Genomic DNA, 25,596 nt, shown 5'->3' with positions numbered 1-25,596 from the left:
AAGAAACAGAATCACTAGATCACTATTTTTTGGTATGTCGGCGATACAAATTGTTAAGAAAAAGACATCTAGAACTTCCGCTTGCTAAATTAGGTTTAATGTTATCATCAGAAATCATACTATCTTTCGGTGCGTCAACTGTAGGGGTCAGCCACAGGGACGTGTTTGATGCCGTTTGCGGTTACATACAATCAACAAAACGAATAACTTATTTTGTTCTTGTAATTTGTTTGTTTCTGTATGTTTCCTTCTCTTTATATTTTTTTTCATCGAATATCATCATCAGCCTAGTTACGCCCACTGCAGGGCAAAGGCCTCTCCCATACTTCTCCAACTACCCCGATCATGTACTAATTGTGGCCATGTTGTCCCTGCAAACGTCTTAATGTCATCCGCCCACCTAACTTTCTGCCGCCCCCTACTACGCTTCCCTTCCCTTGGAATCCAGTCCGTAACCCTTAATGACCATCGCTTATCTTCATTCCTCATTACATGTCCGGCCCATGCCCATTTCTTTTTCTTGATTTCAACTAAGATGTCATTTACCCGCGTTTGTTCCCTCACCCCATCTGCTCTTTTCTTATCCCTTAACGTTACACCTATCATTCTTCTTTCCATAGCTCGTTGCGTCGTCCTCAATTTCAGCAGGACCCTTTTCGTAAGTCTCCAGGTTTCTGCCCCGTAGGTGAGTACTGGTAAGACACAGCTGTTATACACTTTCCTCTTGAGGGATAGTGGCAACCTGCTGTTCATGATTTGAGAATGCCTGCCAAACGCACCCCAGCCCATTCTTATTCTTCTGGTTATTTCAGTCTCATGATCCGGATCCGTGGTCACTACCTGCCCTAAGTAGATGTATTCCCTTACCACTTCCAGTGCCTCGCTGCCTATCGTAAACTGCTGTTCTCTTCCGAGACTGTTAAACATTACTTAAATTTTCTGTAGATTAATTTTCAGACCCAACCTTCTGCTTTGCCTCTCCAGGTCAGTGAGCATGCATTGCAATTGGTCTCCTGAGTTACTAAGCAAGGCAATATCATCAGCGAATCGCAAGTTGCTAAGGTATTCTCCATCAACTTTTATCCCCAATTCTTCCCACTCCAGGTCTCTGAATACCTCCTGTAAACATGCTGTGAATAGCATTGGAGAGATCGTATCTCCCTGTCTGACGCATTTCTTTATTGGGATTTTGTTGCTTTCTTTGTGGAGGACTATGGTGGCTGTGGAACCGCTATAGATATCTTCCAGTATCTTTACATATGGCTCATCTATACCCTGATTCCGTAGTGCCTTCATGACTGCGGAGGTTTCGACTGAATCAAATGCTTTTTCGACATCGAATATGTAACACTTCAAAAGGATAGGCAATCGTTTCAGCACGCAATTCTTGGCCGATTCCCCAGTGTGGGTATGAGCCATAACATGAGGCCACCACCACCACCACCACCACCGCCATCATCATCATCATCATCATCATCATCATCATGTCCACGCAGGACCTGGCTCTTCGAATGCTGCTCGGACCTCTCTGCGGCTCCTGTTACTTGGCTAGGTTTTTGGTAATATTAGGCTTTTCTAGGCTTATTGGTTGATCTTCCAATTATTCTTGCACCTGCTTCATCCTAGGCTGATGTCCAAAAACTGCCCCGGCAGGGGTATTTCACCTTGGACAGCATCTATTCCGACAGACGAATTACCCCTGGATTTGTTTACCCGCAGTGGCGTGAGCAGCATCCCTGTGGCTCTGGTTCCTTCCAATGGAGGCTCTATACGGTTGACCAACCCCCAGGGTATCCAGAAATCTCTCTGTGCTGCTACCTCTGCATACCAGACCATCACAGAAGTGAGACAGTTCGACCGCAGAGGTTTCGTGTGCAGATCACCAGGCCAAACCTGTGTTGCGGTTTTGCTTAAGTGTTCATCATTCGCGTCACTGCCGGTGAGTGCCTTCATACCTGCTCATCTCGCATGCACTAAGGGAATAGTCACACGTGTCGATGCTGATCTATTTATCACAAACATTAGAGAGATTGTCTGGAACTGGAGTAATTGCCGTTTATCGCTGTAATCGAGTAGGAGACAATAAGAAGGTCCCAAGAGAATCGGTGATTGCAACATTCGCACGAACTTCCTGTCCATCAGAACTAAAGGTGTGGCCCCTTGTGTTCAGAGTTGAACCTCTGGCATCGCGTCCGCTACAATGTCGTAATTGCTGGCGATACGGCCATAGTAGAGCAGGATGCAAGTCTAGTCAGCGTTGTGGCAAATGTGGGGAAGAGCACGATCAAAGCGAATGTAGTGCCCAAATGAGCGATGCTGCATCTGTGGTGGAAATGACCCAGCCAATTATTCTAACTGCTCTGTTAGGGCGAAGAAATTGCAGGTGGTAGAAATAATTGACAGACGACGACGCTCTAGGAAGGAGGCGGTAAGCATCGTGGAAGAAAGGGCGCTTGGTTATGCGGGTGTTACTGGGAGGCAAACTCTTACCCCGAACGTATCGCTAACAGCAACTATAGAGGCCGCTGTGGAAAAGGCAGTTACAAAAACTATGGAACGGCTGGCAATGAGCCTTGGGGAATGTATATCGCATGCCATCTATACCTCTAGTCACTTATCTCATTTACAATGACCCAAACAGTTGATCCCAAGCCACAAACTAGTGATAGTTCAGGTACCCATACTTATAATTACGGTGTTTAACCTTCGACTTCCTCTTCCATACGGCCTGCTAATGGTAATCTAGTTAACACAGATTTGGAAATGACAGATGTGGAACAAAACGCTCGAGCATATAAAAGAACAATGTTTTGAACCAATGATTCTTCCTCCGGTCCTCACTCAAAAGTTAAGAAAAGTCAGCCCAGTGCTATACCAAAAGAAAGCATTCTACAGAAAGCAGTTTCGGCTGCGGCACTCTCTAAACCATAGGGTCGCTGAAAGTGCTTCAGTGGAACTGTCGCTCTTTATACTCTGCTTCGGTAGATTCAACTTGTCTACCTATTCAACTTAACCCTCATTTTTTTCTTTTACAAGAAACTTGGTTAAATTCTGCAAAACGTTTTCAGATAAAATTTTACAGATCATTTCGTCTAGACCATCCTACTATAGGTGGCGGATTAATTACATTTATTTCGTCTCACATTTGCCATAAGGCCAAAATTTCATTTCAACTTTCTACTCCCGAGTGTGAAATCCTAGCGATACAGTTGAATCTACTTGGATGTAGCCTCTTTTTATAGTGAATGCATATTTTCCTTTTGTCGTACAGGACACAAGCGCACTGGACAGGTTTCTTAGTTCTTGTGGACGGGACATCATACCATCAGGTGACTTCAACTCTCACCATATACCACGGGAATTAAAAACAGAATTGTGCGGCATCAGATTATGGAACTGGTCTATGGACAATGGGTTAACGTGTGTAAACTCAGGATCTATTACGTTTATGCGGGGTAGATCCTAATGTGTAATATATTTTACATTGTGTGGCCCGAGTGTCTCCGTGTCTTCTTGGTTGACTGTTGAGTATGCGACAAGCAGTGATCACCTTCCAGTAATTTTTGAAGTAGCACGCCCTGTAATGTTTATGAGTGATCAAGTGCGAACTTTCATTAATTACAATATTGTTAGTAAATGCTTGTTAGTTATACTGAGCAAAAAGTTAGTTAGTTGTTAGTTATACTGAGCAAAAATACTGAGCAAAAAGCTACGATTATCTGTTATGCTTTGGAAGGTTCTCGCAAAAAGTCTGAATTTGAGATTCGTCTAAATAACAGAAATTCATACAGTCCTTGGTGGAGCGAGAATGCGCTCGTGATTATAGAAACAGAAAAGCCAATTGGAAAAAATTATTACAAAACCAGAGTCCTAAAGATTGGAGCGATTATAAATTTTTTCGAGCCCATATTTAGACATACAGTTTCAAAAGCCAAAGAGGAATACGCCTGCAAGCATTTTGACTTCCTACCAAACAATAAAAATAAACGCGCTTTGTTCAGTTTTCTCCGCAGTAGGAAATTTCTTCCACGTCCAATTAATATAGACTCCATAGTCTTAGGTAGTAATGAAATGAAACAGTCACTAGAAGAAATCGCGAAGGGTTTACAAATTACATTTTCTTCAGTTTTGCCAGATTGCTCTAGCTTACGAAGGGCAACAGATTATTTTATAGAAATTACTATGTTAGAATTGGCTGAAATCGTGCAGCGACTGCCAGATTCAGCTCCCGGCGCAGATGGGGTAACGTCTACCATGATCAAAATTTTATTTAAGGAAGCTCCTGATGACCTTTTAGCTATTATAAATCACTCAATTAGGTTTTCACGGATTCCGTCTGCATGGAAAATTGCTAAAATAATTCCAGTTCTTAAATATCACGGGGAAGGTTATACAATAGATAACATTAGACCAATCGCGCTAATCTCACATTTGCTGAAATTAATTTAAGGAATACTGTATGCATGTATGCTTAAATTTGTAAAGACCAAAGACTTGCTTAATTCCTGCCAAAGTGGATTGCGACCATCATGTTCAATCTGGCATGCTCACGTGGACTTAAAAAGTAGAATAAGATTAGCACGGCGCCAAAGACAGGTAAGTGCTCTTGTGACACTAGACATCTCCAAAGCCTATGACAGTGTAGAATGTGTAATTTTATTGGAAATATTGCGAAATCTAGAGTTTCCAAATTACCTTGTAAACTGGATATGTGAATTTTTAAATGGGAGGAAATTCTACTGTTATCTAAAAGGCTTTTCTTCGAGCATACATAACCGATCACGAGGTGTTCCTCAAGGAGCTGTGACTTCTCCATTATTATTTAACGTTCTGATGAGTTTCATTCCTCGGCATCCAGATGTACAAACATATGTATACGCAGACAATATTGCTTTCTATGCATCAAACACTGATATTCACTCCCTATATTATCGACTACAGAGCTATCTATAGGCCATAGAAAGCTGGTTAAACAAGATTCGCCTTTCACTTAACGTGAGAAAATGCTCGGTATTGGTTTTACCCCTTAACAATCACGTTAATATATCGCTAACCTACCATCTCGAGACAATACCTCAAGTGGAGTCGGTGAAATACTTAGGTGTAGTCTATGACGGCTCCCTCAATTGGCTTGGCCATATTGACCATATAGTTAAAAAGGAGTGAGAGCAGCTGGAATGCTACGTAAGCTATGCAACCGTCGGTCCGGTATATATGCTGAGAGACCCACGACCCAGATTTATAAAATGTACATGCGGCCCATTTTAGAATTTGGACGTGTGCTCTTTTCTGGTGCGCAAGCTTATAAATTACGTCCCCTTGTTCTCATTCTGCGGGAAGCCCTGCTATTGTGCTGCGGATTACCGAAATTTGTTGCTAATACTGTTTTACATCACGAAGTCAGGGGACCTATAACGTAAAACTATTCCAAGCTTTTCTATTCCAATTCTGCAATCAGCCCTCCGCGATTGGTCAAAAACTTTTTTGGACTATCCCCGCTTCCCTTGTCTGTCACGCGACGTCACGAAAACCGCGATAGCTCCTCATCTGATAGGACGTGTACACACTGATTATGTATGACTTGACCGAGCAAAAGACAAATATTTACTTCTGATTCGACGCTTTTTCGGCATTAGCCCTCGGCTATTGGTCAAACGTTTTCGGGCTGCACCCATTTCACCGGCCTGTCACGCGACGTCACAAACCCGCACAAGCTCACCGCGTCAAAGGGACGTGTACGCGTTAAAGATGCATTAATATGCCGAACAAAACTCCATTTTCTTCTGAATAACCGCAGGTTGTCCCGTTCTGAAAGGAATAAAAGATGGCTGCTACCGATCGCGCAGGCACTGGCTACTCGCACCTGCCGGAGACCGTAGGTTTATTTGCCTATAATAAAACTTTTTGCGGGGCCGTGTAACGTCTTCGTGAACTTTCGGTACGTTTACGACCTCGCTCTGCCAACTCTTCCTTGCTGAGGATCCGTTTTAGGGATATTCTTAACCTTCCTTTGCATGCCGCCACAATATTAGACAAGCCACCGCCAGCTAAGTAAGGGAAAGCGGACCAATCGCAGACCCCGGCACCGACCTCTTCGTCCGGATATCTATTTTCAGTGCGCTGGCTCGGCCCCATCGAAACCCTCTCGACTTGAGCGTGCTCCTCGCCTCCTGGCAGCCAATTACAAAAGAAAAACCACTCAATGTAGGCAAGGTTATTCGTTTTGAAAACAAAGAAAAGTGACCTCCTATGAACTAAGAGAGCGTTTGAGTGGGCTGTTGAAGCAACGCTACAGGAGTCGCCGCCCGATGCTTGCGTCGGCGGTTGCGCAAATTTGACGTCAGGAGATTGGAATAAAAACATATTGGAATATTACGTTTTAGGGCCCCAGGTTGCCTTCAATATTGAGCAGATTTCAGTTGCTGACGGTGCAAACATTGTTAAATATGTACGAATCCCCTATTAGAAGATTGGAAAACATATTCATTTCCCAGCCTGCATTATCTTTCGGAATACACTGGCCCCGGTTTCATACACCACAGGTGGTCTTTGTACAAGGATTTATTAACCCCTTAAATGTATGTATTTGGAAGGTGCCACCTATTTGTGTTGTGTGAAAGAGTATACAAATCATCTCTGATGACATCTACCCTAATAATGCAAAATTTCTGTCTCAAAATATATTAATTGTACTATTGCAAGATCATTTACTGAGTTCAGGTATAAATACGGTCATCGCAACAGACGCCTCGCAGTGTGGAGAAAAATCTGAAATTGGCATTCTCGCTCCTGATATAGACTGGTCATTCTCAATTAGGATTCCAGACTACGTATCCGTATTTCTGGCTGAATTTCTAGCTGTAGTGTTAGCCTTACGTAAGCTAAATTCATCAATATTGACGGTAGTCATAATAACGGATTCTTTATCTTTATGTACATCGCTCACAACAAATAATGGTGCTAGCCTTTTACGTACACTTCATTTTCTAGTGCCTGATCACAGAAATTTAATCAGATTACTTTGGGTGCCTGGTCATAGGGGATTATACATGAACGAGAAAGCTGAGAGTCTCGCGAGAGCGGCCCTAAATGGCCCTGTACTATCATTACTTCCGGCGTCAGCTTACATAACTACTACTAGATTCAGGAGATATGCAAGTGCTCTAGACTTTTTGAATCCAGCGATCGCAAATTTTTCAGAACATTGACACCTCCTATTCCCTTGGCATAAGCATTCCTTTCACACCAGAAAAACTGAAGTAATTTTTACCCGGTTACGCTCTCGAACACCATTATTAAACTTTTATCGTCACAGGGCTGGTCTGGCACCCTCCCCTCTGTACCCATTCTGCGCAGTAGATGAAACCATCGATCCTTTTTTTCTTATTCTGCGGCCGTTTTCCCGCTTTAAGGAAAAACATCTTAGAACCAACGTTTACGCAACTTGGTCTAAATTTCTCCAATATGCTTTCTCCCTTAAATATCATTTCCCTAGGAGCCTCCTCTCTTGGCAACTACCACAGGGATGTCTGCTCAGCCGTCGACGAATTCATAGTTGTTTCAAGACGTTTTTCTTAAGTTCTTCAAACATTATTTTTATCCGTTTCCACATGACACTTTCACCAGTTTTTATAATACGAACATTTTCCTAATACCATCCAAATCTCGGCCGATCCACCGCAGTGGGTACGCGCCACCGAAGACGGATATTCAATCCAATCCAATAGCCGAACGGGCAGGCGAGGGGCTCGTGCTTTGGAAGACGCAGGACCAGTGCGCTGTTCCGGGAGCTCCTGCTGCGGCACCTGAGGCGGCCCTGAGGACGCGCCTGCCTGTTGGTGCAGATGCGGAGTGGCGCCTGGTGTGACGCCATTTGGAGCAGGCCTGGCTGTTGCCTGTTCGTAGCTGCCTGTCGGAGCAGAGTAACTCTATGTCCGGGACGAGGCCTAATTGAGGCCTAACCGAGAGCCTTTGCTTTGAGGCCGCCTCTTGCTCGAGGTGGCACGTGGAGTTGTGGCGGTGGAAGCCACCCGTTTGACACCCGTTCGAGTGCGCTGGTCACGGTAATGCAGCCGGGGTCCGTCGCCTGCCTCATCTGATGACCAGTGCGGTCATCGTGTCTTGGCTCGCCTCCCGCGATGGTCATCATGCCTTGGCTCGCCTACGACTAGAATCGTCGCGACAGTTCTACCGCCCATCGTCGCCACCATCAGAATTGAATATGTGAGACGTTTTCACTCCTTTCTTGAACGCTGCGCGTAGGACTTAATGTAGACATGTGTTTGTTCTAGTGACTTTCGTTTTGTACTCTGTGTTCACTGCTTGTTCTGTTTCCCTTCTACCATCTTCGATAAATGTTGGTTTACGTCTGTCCGCGCGTCTCTGACGTTCATTACCGCTTGACTGCACGCAGACATACGTGACGAACAACTGTTACAACAGATACGCCGTGTGCACACATAGGCCACGCGCGCGCGCACGTGTGGGGAACTGCAGCATACATTCTAATTCTCCTAGGCCCTCCGCCAAGCGCAGTATACGTTATTGAACTAAATGAACATCGCAAAGTAAACTGCGTCAGAAAATTCGTAAAGTACGACTTACACACAAGCTACAAACATAATAGCTTCGGATTGTAATTCGAATATACAAGAATAACGGCACCTTCACATAACGATATCGTCTCATGACGCAATCTGATGATGTCATCACGTGAAACGTGACGTCAAGCGATGACGTCTTCGTCAAGTGATGATGTCACCTGATGGCGTCATGTGACGCCTATTGGAGAAGCAGAACTGCGCGCTTCTAGCTTCATCGCACTGTCTCCGGTATAGGCCCACATTTCTGTGTGAGCACCGCGCACGCAGACATGAAAAATCCCGCCCAACTAGAGGCTAACACCTTCGCTGTAAAGAAGTCAGCGACATCGGTGACGTGCGAGCAGCGCCAAGAGTCGCAAGCCAGGCACAGCACTGCGTATACCTGAACACGACTTCGACGATGCACAGATAATGGACATGTCGTCCTCGCCTTAGAAGAGCGAAGCTGAAAGCTGGGTCGAGAACAAAGTCGAATCCGATATTCAGTATAGAAGTGAGAGAAGACACAAAATAATTTGCTGCGTTGAGCGCGCCTTGGACGACAGCCAGGAGTCCACTTGTTTCGCTATTTTTCTACCTTTTCTTTTTCACCCGTGCAAGGAAGGCATCCAATGGTAGCTTCTAAGTTTAATGACGCATGAAGATGTATGCCGATTCAAATGACGTAGCGAAAGATTGTGAAAAATCGAAACAGTGTAAAGTCCCAACAACAGATTTCTCAAGCGGCCCTTTTGGTACCCTGCGTCCGTCATAACGTCGCCGCTCACCAAGACCAGGCAGACTGTACGAACGCAAAAGCCATTCCAGACACGTTCCTTGCGCAGGCGCCATCGTGATATAATTATTCGCGACGTACTCAGTTCTTGCTTAAACGGCCCTCTTGTTTCCATGATCATTTTTCCCCGAACGACGCGCGCGGCCAAATTGCAAGGCACCATGCGAAACGTTGGATATGTAATTCACTAACGATGCGATCTATACAGGTTTGGTCCAAATCCATTCCGCTGAGCCGTCCTCGCAAAAGCGATACCATAACGCTCATTTTCCGCTCCCGCGTACGCTGCTCCAAGTGTGCGCCGATATAACAAGTTCACGCGTGCACCGAGCTTGTAACAGCGCCGCCCGCGCGAAGCACGCGCGAATTAATGAGGGGCAGCTCTTGGCAAAATATAGCATTTACATTTCAATGATGGAAGTATCTCGATTAGACAATAACGGTCCGCGAAATCATCGTCACAATTATATCGCGACACAGAAAAAAAAAAAAAAAAGGCGATCCACATCCTGAGAAAGCCCGAGGGGTATATACAGCGCGCGGGAGGAAGGAAATTCGAGGGTAGAAAGAAGCAAACATAGTCGGCGGCGGAAGAAAGGCTGAGGGGAGCGAGGGCGGTGCAGTCGACGAGTTTTCAACTCATCGGCAATTACGCAGACCGAAGCTGTAGGGCTCGCAATTAGGGAGAATGCCAATATTGATAGTACGGCTCTGCCACTCCACCACGTCGATATGTAAAAGAAAGGCCGAAACAAAAGGCGCGGCTCGAAAAAAAAAACGCAAAAGAGGGCTGCAATCGGGGGAAAAAAGAGAGAGATGGGTGGCGCGTTAAACCGTTCGCGCCGAATTAAATGGGAAAGCGGGAAAGGTGGAATCTCCAGCCTGAAACAATACATTAGAGCCAGTGCAAATTAGGTCCCGGGCTTATGTTCGCATCGCCCGCGGGGTCTAATACGGCTTTACATTACACGGCTATGGCGTCAGCAGAATGACCGGCAGGTGCAGCGGAACGCTTTGCGCAGCGAATTTTCGCCCGCGCTCCGATGTGCTCATTGCGCGATGTTAAAAAAGTTGAGCGCGGCGCCATAAATAACTGTGGCAACGCGCCTCGTGCAAATCGCGGAAAATGCTTCCTGTCGCAACCAGCCTCTAGCTATTTTTTTTCTTTTGCTTCTACGTTTGTAACTGCTCCACGGTACTGGAAATCGACGGTGGTGCGAAAACAAGACCGATTTCAAAGCGTGTTGTTCGCTAGTAGGCTTGGGTGCTTTAAGGAATTCTGTAGAAAGGACAATAGTGTCTGCAACTGACGTAGCCAATTGCAAGGGTGTGTTAAAGGGAAGCTGAAGAGTCAGTCGAATTCAATAAGACGCTCATATACGGATGCGGGAACCTTATAAACCATGTAGGTAAAATTTGGAGGTTTTTTTTCAATTAGGAGCGACGTAATCGTCGGTTGAAATTGCGCTGTAGCTCCGCCCCCGTCGAATGCCGCGCGCTGCTGCTGACGCTGACGATGCGAGCGGAGACCGGAAGCCGCGGTGTTGCGACGTCAACTCTAGTGTTTCGTTCCTTCGCAGCGTCCGCGACCGTGCCTGACCGCGCTTGTTTCTGCGTGCGTGCCATCGTAATCTGCTTCGATCGACCCTGCATTCCTTTGTTGGTGCGTCTGCGTGTATGTAGAGTGGTAGTCAACGTGCGTGGTAGTCAACGTGAGTGGTAATCAACGTGAGTGGTAGTCAACAGATGAAGGTCACTACACGTACTGCATGAACCGGGAAGCTTTTCACGCGTTTAAACCGTCTTTGTAGATTGCCGACAGCTTTGGACAGCGCACAAATGCCGATGATCGCATCCCCGCTTACGTTCCACGAGGAGGTATGCAGGAACACAATACTACAGTTGTTTGACCGGAAACGAGCTCACTAGATCGGCGAAAGATCGGCGAGATCACTAGATCGCTTTGCAAAAAGCATACTCACCAAAGAGCATTTCCAACACGAGGAGATCCCAAGACTTTGCTTTCGTTCGCGTCGAAAGCACTGCTCGCACCAGCATCGTTTGCTTCTTCGAGAGGCCGGCTCTTCGCAATCGGCTCGTACATGTAGGGAGTAACGCCGAACTCCTCAGAAAAACGCAGTCTCTCTAAATTTTCCATTACCGTCTCAGAAAAACAGCACCAAACTACCTGGCACCGCGCTTCATGTGTAGCGGCAGCGGTCGGTTACTAGTGTTGACGTCACGAAGCGCCCGACCAATCACAGGCGGAAACGAGACGCGCGAGCTGGGCGTGTCCGCTGCTGCACTTTTCGTCGAAATAAAATATATTTGCGCTTTCTTTCGCTCAAATTCGATACGATATTCGAATTCGGAGGGTTGAAAACCATTATGTACAGATGTTCACTCATTTTTTCTGGAAAACCTTTCAGCTTCCCTTTAAGGATAGGGCCGATACAATGTAGACATTTCTCTTGCTCTTTTCTATTCCTTTCTTATCGTCCACCGCTCACGCCCGTGATAACGTATACTATAGCTGCAGTGCCGCTCAGGTCTCTGAGGAAGCGGGAACAAAAGAAAACATTTTAATACAGTCGTTGCACCGGCCCTTATTCAGCTGGCTGAAAACCGACTGCCAGTTCCCTGTTCCTCGCATGGCCCACAAAAAGAAGGGGTTAGGGTGGAATGGGGGTGGGGGGGGAGGGGGGGAGCATAATGAACATAAATGTCCATTATGTAGCCTGGTTTGAGCTAATACACTGCATCTGGTTAGGGCGTTAATGGTGCGGTCTAGGGAATGAATCGTTGCGTATCCGCTGCGTACATGCTGACGCACGACACCGGTACGCCTCCAAGAAGCCTTACGGACACACTCAGCGGCATTCATAAGGCTGTCCCGTAAAGCACTGTACCTGGCGCGCCTCCAGTTCTCTTTTTGAACGTTTTCAAGCATAACGAGGTTTAGTCAAAAAGCTTCTGGATCGAACGTGTAACGCCCCACACGGGTCGTGTAACCGCATCATGCCATATATAGACAAAAATGAAAGGTAGCCTCCCTGAACGGGAACTGACCAAGATGAGGGAAGCATTATATGGCTGTTGGCGTGGTGTGGAATGTATTTCTGGTAATGTTTGTGGGGGGTTATGCTGATGTACCATGCGTTATTTATTTATGTGCGTGAGGAGGACGGACCAGAGAAATGTTTATATACACAATACAGTTCATATTTACATTTACATTTACATTAACAAATTTACATTGCCGAATATATACATTCCACACCACGCCGTCCGCCATATAATGTCACGCATATATTCGGCAGTTCCCGTTCAGGGAGGTTCCGCTTAATTTGGCAGCGCGATGCCCGGCGCGCGCTAACCAACGCATGAATGCCGCCATAGGCAATGTAGAGGGGACGTCTTCTCGTTTTGGGTGCCTTTAGTCACCTTCCATCCTCAGTGGCCGGGATTTAGAAGGGCGTCCCATACTGCCTGCTATCGTCTTTTTTAGTATAGACCGTTTTTTCGTAGGCGGCGCCATATTGGGGGTGAGCGCAGTGGCGCCGCCTATGAGCAGCGCCATACTGGCTTGGGTGAAAGCGGTCTTTTGCATGGCAGGTGTACGCTCGGCGGTAGGTTTTGGCGTTTGTTTTCGCGGTCGTGCGGTCTGTTGAGTATGACGTGCGTCTTCTACGTGGTAAACGGTTCTGTGAAACGTGCTGGAGTGGTTTAAGGCGTCATGGCCGGAATTTCTGCTGGCGTTGAGGTGGACAGAACACGCAGCGCAATGTGTGCGCGCATATTTGAGCCTACGATCAGCTTCGGAGATCAATTGTGTATTTCTGAATATTCCAATCACTAATGTTACCTTATTGCACTATTATCCTGTATTTCTAAGCTGCGGTTTAGGAGCCATGAAACATACGCGACGATCGTTCTGTTACGATAGGAGCTGTGCTGTTATACTTTGACAAGCGTTCAAACTGTTCGCTGCAGGTCACATTGCGTGACTACTTGGTTGGATGGATGATGTTTCCACCCATGAATAAAATAGTTTTGGCTAGTAATAGCAGCATACCTTACAGTCTGAATTAAGCTTGTCGAGCAAAGCAACCGTTTACGAACTGCGCGAGCGTCCTAAGCAGTAGTAGGTGCTGGATTACAGATATCTCTGTTCTATATAGCGCATGGTCCAAGCATACGGCATCAGCGGTATATATTTATAAATGTTGTGCGGCGTTAGCCCGTTTTCTCTTGCTTTTTAGAGAAAGAGGATGATAATCGAATTCTTTTTTTCGGTTATGTTCGTTCATTTCTCTACCACGCACTGACACTTACTACGGAAATTTTGCGCTCAAAAATAGCCATCGCCTTCTTTTTATGCGAGCCCTCTCATATATTATGGCTGTATACATGCCAAAAAGGCAATGCCGAAGCACACAGCTTATATATGTATCGTGCTGGCTCACCAACCGCAGTGATCGCTATGTTGAGCAGCGCCATGGGCCTCATGCAGCAAGGCTAGCGTAGACATAATTTCAAGCATACTAGACTTGAAATGTGTGAGAACGATGCCAGTGTATCACAAATATTTGATAGCGCCTGCCGCTCAGCTGTTTCGTGGTTGCCTCAGGTTGGCCGTGCACGAGCATGCGCTCTTATGTTTTATGTTTTACTCCCTACGCCAATCGATCAGACAGTGAGCTGATTTACCATTTAATGCTGGTAATACAGAGACGCCGGTTTTCTTTGTTGAATTAAAATCGATATAAGCAAAATAGTAAACAACACATACACGCACCGCGACTGATAATGCGCGTACACCGCGGCTGATTGAAGAGAAAACGGGCTAACGCCGCAATAGGGCCTCGCATAGTCACGCCGCACAACGTTTATAAATATATAACCGCTGTTACGTTTCGCCTACGACGCGCGGTATAGCCGGCGCGGATGCAACGGACGCCGGGGCTTCGTTCAAAGCGGCGGACATTTTGGCCCGTTCAGCGCTGCCGCAACGCCTCCCCGCCAAGCGCGTCCAGGCATGTTTCAATGCCACGTGTATTCGTGTGTGCGTGTGTGTGTGTGTGCATGTTGGTGCCCACGCTTGTCAAGGCGCGGCAGCCGGGGAGAGGAGCTCCCCAAGTGTGAAGCGAGGAGGTCTGACCGGCGCCGGCCCGGCGGATGCGTCACCTTCTAGTCTCAACGTGCCCAAGCGCCGCCGTCACGTGGCCTCACCCAGAGATGTTCCTTCTTGCCCGCGACTCCAAGAGTATAAAAGCAGCTGCCCCCGGACGCCAGGAGAGAGGCTCCGATTTCTTCTGTCGAGTAACGTGCTCTCCCGTCTCTCCACTTCGGTCGACCTGACCGGCCGCTCTTTTGCAATGCTAGAATAAACAAGTTGTTCTGTTAGCAGTCGACTCATGCTTTGCCAGGACCTTCGGATGCTTCCAGTTGTGCCCCAGGCCGCCAGGCCAACGCTACCCTTGGGGCTTGCGACCCATATGCAACACCGCTGATGCCGTATGCTTGGACCATGCACTATATAGAACAAAGATAAATGTAATCCAGCAGCTACCACTGCCTAGGACGCTCGCGCAGTTCGTAAACAGTGCTTTTGCTGGGCAAGCTTAATTCAGACTGTAAGGTATGCTGCTATTACTTGCCAAAACTATTTTATTCAGGGGCGGAAACCTCATCCATCGAACCAAGTAGTCAGGCCATGTAACCTGCAGCGAACAGTTTGAACGCTTGTCAAAGTATCACATCACAGCTCCTATCGCAACAGAACGATCGTCGCGTATGTTTCATGGCTCCTAAACCGCAGCTTAGAAATACAGGATAATAGTGCAATAAGGTAACATTAGTGATTGGAATATTCAGAAATACACAATTGATCTCCGAAGCTGATCGTAGGCTCAAATATGCGCGCACACATTGCGCTGCGTGTTCTGTCCACCTCAACGCCAGTAGAAATTCCGGTCATGACGCCTTAAACCACTTCAGCACGTCTCACAGAACCGTTTGCCACGTAGAAGACGCATGTCATACTAAACAGACCGCACGACCACGAAAACAAACGCCAAAACCTACCGCCGAGCGTATACCTGCCATGCAAAAGACCGCCTTCACCCAAGCCAGTATGGCGCTGCTCATAGGCGGCGCCACTGCGCTCACAATATGGCGGCGCCTACGAAAAAACGGGCCTAGGTATTTCTGGCCAAGGTTCAACGCCTCCTCTCTACTTATGGCGTATAGGGAACGGCGAAAGCGGATGGGCTCGTAGAAAGTCTTGCGCCGGCGCGGCTGCTCTTATCGCGGACAATGGGTCGTTTGTCACTGCACTCCGGATGGTAGCTATCAACCACTCACAGAATGGGCTTAAACTATGCATTCTCGCCCTCTAGTGGGGAATGGGTTTTCTGGCTTCACACCTAGTTTTTCGACAGACGAACCACACAATGCTACGCATTAAAATCTGCAGCGCTTGTAGATGGTATAGCCATCTTCTGCTGGAGACTGCGGGCACTGGCGGAAAGAGCGGCTGAGATAGGCGCTCAGCCAGTTCTAGCATGCTTGTAGCCAGTGTTCACTCCTCACGGCTTTGTGGTCAGCTGGCCTGTCACCGCTTGCGGCCTGAATGTCCGAAACGGAATGTCCAACGAGTCTGAATGTCCACTATTAGACATTCCCTTTTGGTTGGACATTCAGGCTTGTTGGATATTTCGTCTCGCAGGAATCCGGCAGCATTGGCCGACCTTGTTACTGGGCGAGGAATGGAATTTCCACAAGTACAGCAGGGACCATGTAACCGGCAAACGGAGGCCTCAGAAGAGCTGAGATTATAATAGAGCGTGCGAGGCAGGATCTCCAGGGCACCCAATATGGGCAGTGGGGGCATCGAAGCTGGAACCAATCCGGGTTCCAGCTTTTGTGCTCCCATTGCCGCTTTCGTGTCCTGGAAGTGTCGCCTAAGTATATAATGACACGTTGTATCGTACTTGCGCGAATACTCACTTCCCTTTTCCCCTGGATATTCAGGTTCTTAATCGCCCTCGATCAAATGCGCAGTCCCTGCGCGCGTTGCGCCGACAGATGGTGACTGGCCTCGTGATTAAGTACGTCTGCTCTGAACGCGAGTGCGAGAGTAAAGAAGGTCTGGTCTATATAGGGCTACTGTTCTCAAGTCACGAGGGGTTACTGCGATGAACCCAATGTCCTGCGCCCGCCATCTGAGGAGATTTCCTAGCCGTTAAGAAGAGGTGCAACGTGCTCTCGGCGAGCATTATCATAACGGGTTTCAGTGAACGAAGTACAGTAGAATCTCGTTAAACGGAACCTCAAGGGACCGGGAAATTATGTTCCGTTTATCAGGAGTTTCGTTTAGAGAGAGAAGGTTCAGGATTTCGCAATCCGTTCCAGACTGCTTGGTCCCGACGAGGCAGGCGCGCGCGCAATTGGCAGTCTCCGCTGAAGCGGATCTCAGATGCAAAATCTAGGTATTAAAGAAGACGGTACGCTATGGGCACAAACTTTATTGCACAAAAGCGGTAAGCAATGAACTTTTTTTCAGAGCACTACTAAAATTAAAAAAAAAATCTCAATAGTCCACTTATTCCGCGGGAATCAGTGGGAACTGCGATTTATTGGCTTGTGAAAAAGGACTTTATGTTTGCTTGTTTGAGCTCTCGCAACCGTTTCCTTTGAATGGCACCACTCATACTAGACAGGCTGCTCAAAAACAGCTCAGAACCTTCTTCTCGTTGGAAGAAACTCTTCGGCATTTGGACTGCCGATTCCGCCTGCGCAGGTATCACCACAGGATCAGAGTCGGCAGTCTCGTGTTCGACTTCTTCATCCTCGTCTTCGCTTTCATCGGGGGGAGAGACATCAGCTACAATGCTCTCCACGGTGTTTTCCGGACATGTTGCCACATCACTGTCAATTTGAACATACTCATCAAATTGAATGCCCATCGCAGCACAATTCTCCAGTAGCAGCTCTTCTTCGGCTGCATCTTGGACATCAAGCTCATCCTGTGTGCAGTGTTCTTCTGTAGCTGAGGCAAACCCTGCATGTCTGAAGCAGCTCGCCAAGCATCATCAAGGAGGTAAATGGCGCGCAGTACATCGACCCTGTAGTCGTTCCCTATGTCCATGCATAACAGCATCCTCCGGAGAAGGTTTTTGCGGAAGCGCGACTTGAGCGCTTTGATCACACCCTGATCCTTAGGCTGCAGCAGCGCTGTGGTGTTTGCTGGCAGAAATACCAATTGTATGAACTTCAGACCCGGCACAGTTCCATGTGCAGGGCAGTTATCGACGAGGAATAAAAATTTTCTCTTCTCTCGCGAGAACCGCGCATCCTCGCGATAAATCCATTCCCTGAAAATGGACTGCGTCATCCATGCCTTGCCGTTGGCCTGATAAGAAACGGGCAAGGTTGCGACATTTTTGAAGCAACGAGGGTGCTTCGATTTCTCGATCACTAGCGGCTTCAATTTCTCGCTTCCCGTCATGTCGGCCCCGATCAGAACGGTCAACCTGTCCTTACTCAGCTTCCCCCCGGTGCATTTCTCTCCTTTGAATGACAAGGATTTTGAGGGTAGTAATTTGAAGAACAGTGCTGTCTCATCTACATTGTAGATGTTCTTTGCGTCGTACTCCTCCAGAATTTTGGGGAGCCGTGTTGCTCGCCAGTCGGCGCACGCCGTCGTGTCTGCAGCGGCAGCCTCCCCTGAAGCGGCACGACACACTATGCCATTCCGATCTTTAAATCTCGTCAACCATCCTTCGCTGCACGAGAAACCTTCGATGCCGAGCTGCAAAACAAATTTTTCTGCTTTCGCGCGAATGAGTGGACCACTGATCGGAATGTTTTCACTGCGGGCTCTCCGCAGCCAAACCACCAGGCACTTCTCCAGATCTTCGTGGTTGGCCACCCGCAGTCGTTTTCTTTGAGGGCCAAAGCGTGACGTCTCGAAAGCCTGCCGCAGCTTATCCTTGTCCTGAAGTACCTCGTGAGGCTGCTCTTGGGGACTGCGTGCTTCGTCGCAAGCGCTGTTTTTGTGAAGCGACCACTCTCGAAGTCGTTGATTATCTCCATCTTCCATTCCAACGTAAGGGCATTGTGAGGTCGCTTCTGCGCTGCCATCAGGTGCTGACTTCGCGACGAAATGTCGCAGACGACGCTAAACAGCGGATGTAAGGCTTAAGCCTAACAACAGCAAGCGCACCGTGGCAGAAAGCAAGCGATGCGGTTACAGTGTGCGAGAAAACCGCAAACGTCCAAAGACAGAAACCAAAAAGTATGGGGAGACAGTGATGCGTACCGCGATGGGGCTCTGCGTGAACGTCAAGTTCGCGGTTTCGAGTCTATTTTCGGTTCCGTTTATACGGTGTCTGAAAATTCGAGTTCCGATTAACGGGATTTTTTTTACATTGACTTAATACAAAACCAACCAACTGCGAGGCGTTTGTTCCGTTTAAGCGTTGATTCCGTTTAACCGATTTCCGTTTATCGAGATTCTACTGTACTCCCATCAAATTCTGTTTAAAGTTATGAAACTGCTGCAGAATGTTATGGAATGCTGAAAGCGGTTTTGGAAAAGAAGCTATGGGTTGTTCTCAAATTTTAAAGTGGGTTTTTCGGTCTAATACAGGCTGAAATTAGACGGACGACGAATAGCGCCCCGTTCAACACCTTTTCAACATCACTTCAAAGCCAGATATGACTGAGAAGGTGCGTCAGATTATCCGTGGTGAGCATCATCGTAGTCGTGAAGTATAACCATGCCTTAGTGCGGGTTACCCACGGAAGGTGTCACAAGGTTCTCACAGAACATTTGGAGATGATGCGCTTTGTATGAAAGATGTTCGGGCTGCAGATTCTGAGTGCTAGAGAGAACAATAGAAAGACTCATTGTTCAGTGCTCAAGCAAGCTGCTGCAAATTACCCCTGTTTTACTTCGATTGTCATACCGGTGACGAAACGCAGGTTTACGCCTACCACAGGAAAGGCACTCCAGTTAGTCAAAAAGTCCAGGGTTTCCTCGGTCGAAGAATAAACCAATATTGATTTGTTTGCGTGTTCGTCTTTTACTACAAGCGAAGTAACTATTCATAAGGTATTTATTTATTTATCTGGTTCAGCTGTTAATGCTACGCCATCGACATTCTGAGATGTCTGCTGGAGAAAGTAAGGCAGCTACGTCATCAGTGGCGGAAAAAATACATGGCATGCTCCATCACTACATGCACTGTTCCATACCGCACCCTCATGGATTGACGGTTTTCGGCCAGCGATGCGATGGCTTTCGTTCTACATACTCCCTACTCGCCCGACCTCACATCCTGGATCTTTTTCTTCTTTCCAAAATTGCAAATGAAGCTGAAGGAGCAAATATTTGAGATGGTGGATAAAGTTCAACCAGGGTCTCAGACCCTTCTGAGCAGGCTGTGGGAAAGCTATTTCCATGAACGTTTTCTAGACTGGTAGTGCCACTGGGATCGTTGTCCGAAATCGGAGGGGAACTATACTTTGAAGGCGATAGAAGCCAGTAAAAGCCTGTCTGTTATTCATCATCAATCTGGAACCTCTCTCACTACAGCGCGTATGTTATGCTTATGCAGTCTGATTATCGTATGTAATTAATCAGTTAGCCGCATGTGTTGTCATATACCTTTATACCTTTATATCTCGCTTCTCGTGCTTCCCAAGTGACCTCTATTCGAAGATCTCGGCTTGACTACCGCCGTACCTCTTCCCTTCTTCACGTGGCGACAGCTTCAAATAAACACGTTCCCACACCTCAGTATCTATCACGCCATCCCCACCACACTTTACACATACCAGTGCCTACACTGCGAAGGATACGCCTCACTCTACCACACCACCTGCGAAGGTCCCCACGCACCCAACACACCTCCCCTCACCAACCAATACCCGAGCAGTGGGAGGCCGTGTTGTTCAGTTCGGACCCCCGTGACCAGCGCAGACTGGTGTGGCGGGCCCGAGAGACTGCTCAAACCGCAGGACTCCTGGACTAAGGACCCCCCCCCCCCCCCCCCCAGCTGTTGCAAGTAGGAAGTACGAAGCCAGATTGCTTTTTCGCTTTTCTTTTACTGAATAAAGTTTGTTCCTCCTCCTCCTTTTCGATCAAAAATAGCACATACAAATAAAAGTTATGCGCCTCCATTTTGGTTGCAAGAGGCAAAATCTTGCGCGCGGTACAGAGAGGGTAGTCGGGCACAATACGCCATTCAAGCGATGTAAACGTAGATATACCGCAAAGCCCTCACTGTCGCGCGCTTAGCCGCTTCACATGTAGGCTTCACCGAATAAATAAAAAAAAAAACTATCCTCTAAAGTGCATCATGCAGCGTCGAGCTGTGACTTGTTACTCACCACTAATAGTGCTGAAAAGTTTGATTCGTTAGTGCTTCGTTCTTGTAAATCTTTCGTAACGGGTCGTTAGCGTCTCATCATTCCTAGCGCTAAGGCGCGTATATTCTAAGTTGAGGCGCTGGAATTCAAGCTTCAAGCGAGCAAGGAGGCCAAGTGAAACGCTGCAGCGCGCAATAATTTACATCACGTGGTGTCATTAAACAGGCACATAAATCTACGCCGATGCACTGGAGCAATCACGTCGCACCCAGCTCCCTTTTCCCGCAACGATCAACGCCTTCGCGTCATGCTACGGTTGCGTCACGGCGAGAAACCGCCGCGGCGTCATGCACAATGCATGGGCCGGGCAGGTACCGGAGAAATGCAGTACGTCCTATCACCACGCGCTCCAGTCTACGTAACAGGACGAAAATAATAAGCAGGAAAAGAATCAGAGCGCGATCAATAAGAGCCTAGCGCCCATTTCCTACGTGGGCTTCCATGTGAACTGCATCGTCGTTAGCCAAACAAGAGCACCTCGAGGCTGCCGCCGAAGAATCGGCTCGGCCTTGACAGCGCCGCACGGCAAAGTAGAATCTACACGGCCGCTCCGGATTGGAGTAACCCGGCGGCGAGCGCAGCATACGAAAGTGCTTTCGCCGTTCGGCTGCGAGCAACGACAATATATACGTCCGAGAAGGCGAGCCTATTTCCCGCCATACGGCCTTGAGGTGCGCCTCCCAATTACACGACGCCTGTAAGTACAGACCTCCCCTCCAGCCCCCTACAAACGTTATCATTCGTCCCGTGCATTACATGCGGTATAAGCACACGCGCATGAGCGGGCCTGCTTTTATCGCCCCCAAAGAAGACGTACGTGCGCGCACGCCACCACTATCGGCTTCCGTTCGTCTGTCTCTTCCCGCAGACGAGTTGAACGGAGCGAGTGCTCGGGTCTCGTCGCCGTGCGTTACGCGGTGGTCGTCACGCTGTTGTGAAATAGGCACGTCCCAAGTTCCATGAGGTCAATCTCAGCGCTGCCTACCACTGTTGTGAAGACGGGGGTCCGTGCGGCCAACGAGGGAGAGATTCTTGATTTGGGAAGGAAAAACATGGGGTAAAGTGCAGCGCAGTAACTGTCTCTCAGATGAGGACACCTCAACCGCGCTGCACAAGAGGGAGAGGGAATTGAATGAAGGGTGATAGAGACGCGGCGGCGGCGGCCAAAACGGCGTACGCGGGCAAGTTCGTGACCTTCGCTTATGTGGCACGGTGATGCGCCTAGTCATGATGAAGCAGTGCTTCCTGCCAACGAAGGTTCCATTGGTGGTACCGTGCCAGGTGCCGGGAGAAAGAAGGGTTCCGAGCGACGTTGAGGAGACTAAAAAGAAGATTATATTAAAAAAAGTACATGGTTGAGTTTTACAACACGCCTCCAACTGTCTTTGCATGTCCGAGCGTCTCTGTCTGCATGTCCGAGCGTCTCTCCCTCACAGCCGTCCGGATTCGCTTTTTATGCCCTTTTCCTCCCTCTTTCCCTCGTTGAGGGAATTCACTGGCCAATCACAACGCCGAATCGTTCACCACCTCCATCGCCCCTCACTGGTCGTCCGCGAGCTGCTCGTGGTGCTGTCCTCCATGAACTGCTCGGGGTGCTCATGTCCCCCGTTAGCTGCTCGTGGTGCTCATGTCTTCAACGAGTTGCTCGTGTACGTCGTGCACCTGTCTCCAGCGTGTCACAATAGGAGGCAACCACCTGTCGTCGATGCTTTCCCCCGGGAAGGACCCTTTTATCGACAATTGGCCACTTCGTGACGGTCAAGAGAGCGTCGTTGCTATCTTGAAGTGAAGTGAATGATGAGGCGTGAACATCAACCGTAACAACTGCATGTTGCTGGTGGGGCACCCTCCGCTCTGAAGGGCCGCCAGTCACAACAACGCTGACGCAGGCTTGCTGACGTAACTACATAGCTGACTGTTGGCGCCTACAGCATTATATAGGTACTTCACCAAGGAGGTTAAAGAAATATGCTGGAGCGTAAGCTCCCGTAGCTTCTTGCCGGGAAAGGTGAAGCCAATGCTTGCCCCTTCTTCACCTGAAATAGAACCTTGTTGAGTCATTTCCGCTAACAGATTAAGTGATCTGGCTCTCTTATTTTAATGCTAGGCTGATTAGTAAATAAAGACTGGTTGTTTCCAACGAAAATAATAATTTCTTCTGAATACTGATGACGTTCTTCCCAATACAATATGCCAAGACATTCAGATTTCATACCAAAACCAGTAATACAGAGATAGACGCAGATTAGTATCTGTTTGGTAAAACAAGCCATAACTAACCAAGGAGGCTGAATAACTCGTGGGAAGTGCGAAAGGCGCTTCTTCACCATTTTTTAATCGTTTATTTATAGTTTTCTCGTGCCCCTCCTGTGCGGCTTCACCTTTGGGACTTCGTTTCCACTCCAGCAGTGTTTCTTTAATCTCGTTGGTACTTACCAAGTTCACTAAGTACAGAGGCGCGCAGCTTCGTCGCGCAAGGACGGCGCGAAAGGTGTCTGGAGCACATCGCATGCAAGCCCGACTGCGGTTCTCAAACCTGTCCTTACAGCTAGCGCCGCTATAGGACTGCAGGCGACGCGTCTCTCTCTGTACACATCTCTGTTTAGACACTCCTCTTTCTTTTGCCCTTTCAATAACCCTCAGTATAGGGTAGCAAACCGGACGCTTGTCTGACTGACCTTCCTGCTTTTTCTCATCTTGCTTTATCTCTCTGCCTAGACGGCATGGCAGACGAATATTCTCCGCACAACCGCAAGAAAGGACCACGCCGGTGTCACGAAAGCAGGAGAAACAGAAAGCCAAGGGAAACAAAGGAGAAGACCGTACCCAATTACCTACTGGGGGAAGCGCATAAAGGGGACATGCTAAAAAAAAAAGACAAAAACGGGGAAGCAGTGAAGCGATCGCGAGCTCAAACAAAAGGTAGCAAGCGGAACTATCGAAGGTAACAGCGTACCGCCTGATAACCTTAGGGGAGTGTGCGCATGCAACCTTCAGCAGAGACATCTGTTGGGAGCAACGTATATATGTACCGGGTGTCCCACTTAACTTGGACCAAGACCAAGAGCTCTAGAGAAATCGTGCCTGCTGCATAGCAGTGGCAGTCGTGTGTACTTATAGCCAGTATTTTTTTCATCGGAGTATTTTTTAATTAATTGCTTTTAATTAGCGAACTTTTTAATTATTGATTGAATCGCAAACATGTCAATTACAAAGTTGTAGGCCAACTTAAATAACCTCCGAATCAAGCACTTAATTTTATGCTGAAGTGGGCCTGGTTGTTTTTTCCAAGAAAAAGCAAAAGCCCGCGAAATACGCGAAACACGAAATAGATCCGCGCTCGCGCGCCACTACTCAAGCGCGTGCAAGCAACCTTTGAAAGTTATACGGCTGCATTCCTTTATCGCCGCATCGTATAACGCTTCCTCGTGTGGGATGGCTCGAGAGGTTTCGCGACCTAACTAGCGTGGTGCGATAAGCGTCAGCATCTGCGGACGCAAGAAGTTGCGCTCGATCATGAGGTACTCGGGATAGCTTTAACCTTCACGTATCATGAAACAAAGCTGTAAAAGAAATTGACCCAATGTCTAAAAAAAAAAAAACTGTGCTCAAAATAGCACGAAAAAATAAAAAACGGCAGCTCTCGGAAGGACAGAAAAGAGCTACTCAGGAGTTTATTTCAATAAAAAATAAACCAAAAGCACGCAAAGCGTCTCAGCTGCCCGCAAACAACCAAAGGTGCAACTGGTTTAGCCATTTACCCTTTCTGTCTCTTGAACTCCGGAAAAAAGGCAAAACAAAGCCTTTTACCCCTTTCTATCTTTGTGGCAAGCTTTTTTTTATGTAAGGATAGGATGACGCCATGAAGGTGTGTTAAACATTCACGTTTATACCAGTTTTCAGCGGTTATTTCCACTGCCACTTATAACACGTGCTCAAACAGGTCACCGTCTGAAGCAATACAAGTACTTGCTTGTTTCCAACACTTGTGCTGTTGCAGCTTTGACCAACGACGTGGTAATCTCGCGGCAGACTCTGCTTATTTTTGCTTTTAGGGCGCCCAGTGTGGCAGTTTCGCTGCTATACATGCGCTCTTTCACGTAGCTCCACAAGAAGAAGTCCAGCGGTGTTATGTCCGGAAACCTTGCAGGCCAGGGTAAAGGTCGGCGCCGGCCAATCTACTGCCCAGGAAAAAGCTTGCCGAGCCGCGCTCGAGACTGTACTACTATGCGCAGGGGCACCATCGTGTTGAAACCAGATGTTCCGAAGGTGCGCAAGTGGAACGTTGCAAGAGACGTCGTTCACGGGGCCCTCGAGGATGACGTTGACGTAGCGTTGCGTCGTTAGTGTCTTGTCAAAAAATATGGGCCCAATGATGTTGCCATCAAAAATGCCACACCACACATTAAACGACCACTGGTATTGGTGTCGTGTTTGTGCCAATCAGTGGGGATTCTTATCACTCCAGTAGTGCGCGTTGTGAATATTAACTTGTGCGTTTCTGAAGAAATCAGCCTCATCCGTCCAAAGCACGCGAGTGAGGAAGTCCAGTTCTTCCTCACATTTCGTGAAAATCCAATTGGCGAAGTCAAGCCTGTTTTCAAAATCTCGCCCCCGCATTCATAAACGCACCTTATCTTGAAGCTCACGCTTGACTTGACTTAAATGACGCTTGTCGTGAAAGCGCCTAACAAAACGCGATGAGTGTCTTAGGCACGTTCATGTCAGGCGTCGGTTATATCAAGCGAAGGATGGGCTTCAAGTTAAGATGCATTTCTG

The 25,596-nt window shown here is 47.8% G+C and overlaps 1 protein-coding gene and 1 long non-coding RNA gene across 2 annotated transcripts in view; one reads left to right on the top strand and one right to left on the bottom strand.

Moving 5' to 3' along the window:
- Positions 1 to 8,373, top strand: part of LOC129380789 (uncharacterized) — a 76,357-nt gene extending 67,984 nt beyond the window's left edge. The window contains exons 2-4 of the long non-coding RNA XR_008608966.2: positions 1,720 to 1,939; positions 3,272 to 3,329; positions 7,684 to 8,373. This is a non-coding gene — a long non-coding RNA (uncharacterized lncRNA). The remainder of the gene's footprint in view (positions 1 to 1,719; positions 1,940 to 3,271; positions 3,330 to 7,683) is intronic.
- The window catches only part of LOC126547124 (TOX high mobility group box family member 4-B-like), a 764,451-nt gene that overhangs the window by 243,232 nt on the left and 495,623 nt on the right, over positions 1 to 25,596 (bottom strand). The window lies entirely within an intron of this gene.

This window comes from Dermacentor andersoni, chromosome 1, assembly GCF_023375885.2.
Source record: "Dermacentor andersoni chromosome 1, qqDerAnde1_hic_scaffold, whole genome shotgun sequence".
Classification (NCBI taxonomy): domain Eukaryota; kingdom Metazoa; phylum Arthropoda; class Arachnida; order Ixodida; family Ixodidae; genus Dermacentor; species Dermacentor andersoni.
Note: the sequence above shows the minus strand (reverse complement) of the source record. Positions and strands in the feature narration are given on the sequence as shown.